The 6,100-nt window shown below is 39.1% G+C and overlaps 1 long non-coding RNA gene across 1 annotated transcript; it reads right to left on the bottom strand.

Annotated features, from left to right (window-relative positions):
* Positions 1–1,869: 1,869 nt before the first annotated feature.
* Positions 1,870–2,331, bottom strand: LOC123406268. Its single transcript, XR_006612046.1, has 3 exons — positions 2,317–2,331; positions 2,007–2,228; positions 1,870–1,910 (listed from the first exon to the last, which is right to left on the bottom strand). It is a non-coding gene; the product is annotated as an uncharacterized LOC123406268 (long non-coding RNA).
* Between the last annotated feature and the right edge of the window lie 3,769 nt (positions 2,332–6,100).

Genomic DNA, 6,100 nt, shown 5'->3' with positions numbered 1-6,100 from the left:
TTAGGTACACCGCATGTAGGTGGGCTCGACGCATTGTCGTTCTTCTGTCGAGTTCTTGCTATCAGCGATCCCTTGTTACTTGTGCGGTTGTGCCCCCATAGATCAAGCAGACCGAAGAGTAGTAGTAGCGGTTTCTGCCAAAGCTGGACGCACGCCGCCTACCACTCCCCTTGTCTTCCACGTCCTTGAGGACTAATCATACATGCCTTAATCCAGTAGTTCTTGCCCATGAATTGGCCCTGAACGCTGAACAAATTCAGTCTCGACATATGAAAGAATGAAGGAACGATTAAAGACTTGTCTGTCACACGAAGACGGAGACGTAGCCTGCATGTCCCGTGTCCCATTTGCTAATGAATGATGGTCCCCACCGGCCGTACACATCATCTCATCAGGGCAACAATTTTTCAATTGCAGACGTGTACAAACTTTGTCGTCCCCCAGCTCCTTCCGCGTACTCTGTGTCTACGTTCGTCCTCCATAGAAAAACTTACTGGCATGTGGGTTATCCCACTAAACCCACATATCCCACTTAATAATACTAGTAAAAGAACCCGTGCGTTGCAACGGGAGTAAACCATACAACACGTCCTAACCTAATAATCATGACTTGAGATCTTTATTTAAACTCACATCTGCGTTGATAATGTGGCAATGTAACTTTCCTCTTCAACAAAGGAGTGAAGTGATTCCCACGCGTCACTTACTAATCATATTGGCTCGCATAACAGAACCTCTAACGATGCATAGTTGAGAAGTGCACAATGTTTTTTTTTACGTGAGAAGTGCACAATGTTTGAAAGATGCAACAATTCAGTTATATAAAACAAATGTTTACTTATGGACAAAAGATGTTGAGGTCGAAGCTGACAGGTTTAAGCTAACATAACATCACAATAGTAATCTGAAGTTGGAAGACAACAATTAGAATTATTGGATTGCATCATGGAGAGCCAGCACGATGGCAAAAATCATATAGAAAACAACAGTTGTGATTAAATGAATCCAGTGACATGACGATTCACTTGAGTGGAAATTTAGAAACATATCTTGTTATTGGATAAATAAAAGAAGGGTCAACCATTGAGATCAAGATCTAATTGATGAGTAACTTTGCTGCTCCATCACTCGGATCCTTGTCCTGTACTTTATGCTTCCTCCTTCCCTTGTGTATGTTTCTACAAAACCATTTAAGATGAAAAAATAAGCAAGAAAAAACAATAATGGTACATCAGAAAGTAGAAAGAACTGATGGATACTAACCATGGGAAACTTTCAGATTGAAGATCTAGCCTAACTAAATTAGTGTGTACCAATTTGTTTGCAGAGAAAATTCAAATCATGCAATATACTAAATGCTTGACCTGATGTGTGGCCATATATAATTCTTAGCCAGATTGGACGGTAAAATGTACGTACAATACATGTCACAGCTTAGTGTGTGACCATGCAATGAAACTCTAAGCAGAACATTCAGAGCTTGGTAACTTGTATCATTATTGTTTCGCAATCATTGGGATAGTTTGAAAGTTGGGATCATGCAGGTGTACAACTGTACCAATTTACATAAGATGGATTAGACATACCTACATATCCAATAGCTAACAAAACTCGAGCTCAAAATCACTCTTTAAACAATCGGGTCATATTTCACATTGTCAAGGTAAAGCCCGTAAGCAGGTGCCATAGGAGGTGCAACAGTCATTGTCTTTGCATCCAGAATTCTCTCCACTGCATCAAATGTAGGTAGACATATCACAATAAATAAACATTTTAAAACTTTACTTCAATTCTTGGTCCATTAATCAAAAGACAATACTATGTGAATGTTAGAGATAAAACAAACCATCGGCAGTTGTTAGATCTCTGATCCCATAACCGAGGACCTTGATGAAGGCCGTCGCCAAATCCTGTTGCAAAACCAAGCACAAGACAGTACAGAAGATGGCTTCTACGACATACAACCCGATAGCAGCAATTCACCGCATGCATGTCAATGCACAGACCTTGACATGGCCGAGCTGGGTGATCTGGTTCCCAGCGTTAGGGATGGGGATCGGGCGACCAGCCTTGAGCCGGTGGAAGAACCACTCCTCCACGGGGTTGTAGTTGAGAGGGCCATAGATGTAGACCGGTCTGATGGACGTCCAGTTCACGTCGCTCGTCTCCAGCAGGCTCTATGTCTCCAGCTTTCCCTTATGCCGGCTTTTTGGGTCCACAGCGTCGGTCTACCGGTTGGATGGGCATATGCTTGCCACGAGTCAGTAATGGTGACGACTTCATGTTGACATCCATGTGAGTGGTATGGAAATATACCTCAAAGTGTGGGAGCAGGTCTGACTTAAGGTAGACTCCTGCCGATGAGCAATAGATAAACCTGAAAATAGTACCAGAATGCTAGATAGTTCAAAATAGTAGACAACATAACAATGTTGCATTGGTTTTATTTTACCCAACAACTCCATTTCTTCTTTCATTGGTTCAAAATTTTATCTCAGTATACTTCTTGTTTTAGCTTCGGTGTCATCAGACAAATTTATTCCATATAGTTTCACTATGACATGACAAGCCAGCTCTTATTTGATAGTATTTATAGCCTCGCTCAATGGTGAATTTCCTCGAGCAGCCCGCACGAGTGCCTCCTCCCTTGTTCTTGGACTTCTTGAACGCGCCAACAAGTTCTTCATCCTGGAACTATTATCCCATTCCCAACTCCATTAAAAGTCCATGCTCGTACCTCTTCTTCATTCTGGAACTATTATCCCATTTCCATCTCAATTAGAAGTTGCTGGAAGAATATGCATCAAAAAAATAGTGCATGTCATAACCAAGAAATCAAGATTGAGCACAAGTATAGCCTATTAGGCCTTGTACAATGCAAGACGCTTAGGGAAGGTGCTTAGGAAAAAAAGCAGTGTTTCTTTAAGGACTGGTGCATATTTGCAGAGGGTAGACACTTAATTAGGCGTCTCTTGTATACAAATAGGCACTGATGCTTAGGAAAATCCTGATTTATTTTTTTAAACACCTCCCTAAGCACCTTGCATTGTAGAAGGCATTCTACTATGCCCTTTTTTTCTCAAATAGTAATATATTTACACACTTCGAGAACAAAAATATGCAGATAATCCAAAGCACAACTACAAACTCAACCTCTAAGTATGCTTGGTATAGTTACTGAGAAATAATGCATAACAATATGGGGAGATGCAAAACTCCCTCAAGGTGTAGAGCACTGCAGCACATCGCATTTTGTAACATATTAGTGCTTTTAAGTTTACAGTAACAATACAATTTCCATGCCTACTACCTCAAGATCTTGTAACATGATACCATATCATAATGCAGGTAAATTCAACGGGCTACCTCCATCTTGTGAAGAAATAAATTAAGTTACACCATGCTCCAAAAACTAAGGATAGCTAGTGAAAACTAAAAGCATCATGATATAGGCATCCATCAAAGATGCGTTCATATAGACACAAACAAAACGGCTAGAGAACATATCTAGAAACAACATCAAAAGTTTCATTATACCAGTTTCAAATATTGTTTAATAATCAGAACAAACATATTTCTTTTTTGGAGGCACACATTCAGATTCAAAAAAATGGAGAAGGTAAAATAGAAAGGAATATGTTAGGACTATTAGTAACCTTGAAGTTTGATACCACATTGACTGGTCGTTCGTGCATGATTTTTAAAATATTCAAACACATACATAAGGACTTCCTGCGCACTCAGCAGAACCACACACACACATCGATCAGTACGGAAACTCCATTAGCAAAAATATATGTTAGAGAAAATAATCAATTTATTTTATAAAGTTAATACCAACCAATCAGTATTGTTATCTCGTCACTTCAACTTTTTAATCTACTCCATGATGATATTCTTATAGAAGGCTTTAGATTGCAGCTTCTGGAGGCAGTAACAGCACCAGCGATCACAAAAACAAGCAGGATAGAGCACCGGTTGCAATTTTCAAAACAATAAGCCAAGTTAGTTGCTGCACTTTATCATGCTTATGCTCAGAAGTGGGACGTTTGAATCCCTTTAAATTAGTAGTTGTAGACGCACCCAAAACACACGAGTACATTTCAGTCGATGGAAATTTAAGATGATCTTAGGCCACTATAAAATGTTAGTTGTACAGCAACTAATAGTATAACATATTGAGAAATTTTTACACAAGATTTTGCATAAGTATCAAAACTACCCTCTGTAGCTTATATGGGTAACTTGGTAGATTAGGAGTCATCACGGGTTGGAAGGAGGTCTACAACAGTACCTTGCTCTGAAGTGGATTTGAGTTCACTCGCTCCCCGACGATCCTCTCAAGGAGAGGCGCTCCTCACACGAACAAAACGGCTAGAGAACATATCTAGAAAGATCATCAAAAGTTTCATTATACCAGTTTCAAATATTGTTTAATAATCAGAACAAACATATTTCTTTTTTGGAGGCACACATTCAGATTCAAAAAAAATGGAGAAGGTAAAATTGAAAGGAATATGTTAGGACTATTAACAACCTTGAAGTTTGATACCACATTGACTGGTCGTTCGTGCATGATTTTTAAAATATTCAAACACATACATCAGGACTTAATCAATTTATAGAAACAAATAGACCAACATATGGCAGAACATAGGTAGTGGTAATTATCAAGCATATCAAAAATAATCATAAAATTTGACTGAATTTGTTGAATATTTACATGGTTTGGTACCCCGGAAAGAATACCTGCACATTTATGTATCAAATGAACTTATGTGTCACTCTAGCAAGTGGATCTAGCTTTTTACTCTTTTAGAAAATAAAACAATTGGGTAAAGAAGCTATCACAATGTTAGAGCTAACTAAGAGAAACATGTGATAAAGTTTTAAAGAATATAAATTACCACAAGATGAAATTTGGAAAGAAAAACTGGAAGTTACTACATAGAATCTTTAATATTTTGTAATTTCGTTATTTACACAATACTTGGAGAAAATATACATACACGTACCTTTTGTTTTAATTTCTTGCCTTGAGTTTGTTGATCAGTTGTCAGCTCTTGTCTACAAAAGCTCTGGTCTACAAAGATAGATATAAAGCTTATAGCACGAGCATGACTCGATGTCAATCTAACTCCTCACTGAAATTAGAAAAATTTGTAAGACAAAACAACCCAAATCAGTCGCCTCAAACAAAAGACTCAGACAAGGCAAGAACCCTCAAAGTTGACTGTACCAAATTGCCGCAAGCTTAACCATTTCGACACAAATATGCATGGCCATGGATCAGCTATACATGCCTGATGCGGCCAGTGGCTTCATCTTCCGTCTTCTCCTCTACCTGAACATTGGAGCCCCTACCCACCTGTGCGTGTGTGCATCCCTAACTGCTACTTATGAAGTACGACCACACTTCCAACATTCGCCTAAGCACCATGCTTGCCATGACATAGACACAGGAGAGATGAGACAAAGAAAGGTCGTTGTGAGAGAGGGAGATGAGAGAAGTGAGAGGAAAGAGTGGTAAACCTGTGTCGATGTTAGTGGCTCTTGACCCGCAGCACGTTTCTTAAACGATGCGACTCTTGCACTTCACCTCGTCTCCTCACCCACCTCCTCTCTATGATGAACAATACTCTCTATGATGATAAATAGTACTCTCTATGACGATAAATCTGAACAACACTTTCTACTTGAGAAGGTAACAAAATATATTAGTATAAAAGGCTGGTTTATAAAATTCGATTAACCAGAGGAAGTGTGTCATAGTGATCTACAAAGCTTACTTTATCAAGAGCGGCCCATATGCGGTGATAACTACATCAGTTGCTGCATTCTTGAGACACATGTTTGCCAATAAAGCTGCAAAGGTAGCTCAACGCTCAGTTGCAAAACAAACATTAACTATTTAACCATAATTCCAAGGGATGGGTGTACTCACTCGAACAATGTTCTGTGCTTCTCTGCCTTGCCTCCCTTTTGAAACAGCCTACAGAAAGCCGAAATCAAGCGTGAGATCCTTACATACTTTTTATTCACTGCCGGTGAGAAGTGGCCATCATATAATGAATGTCAAGGAACAGAAATATCATATTAT

Source organism: Hordeum vulgare, chromosome 1H (assembly GCF_904849725.1).
Source record: "Hordeum vulgare subsp. vulgare chromosome 1H, MorexV3_pseudomolecules_assembly, whole genome shotgun sequence".
NCBI lineage: Eukaryota > Viridiplantae > Streptophyta > Magnoliopsida > Poales > Poaceae > Hordeum > Hordeum vulgare.
This window is presented reverse-complemented; position numbering and strand designations above follow the sequence as displayed.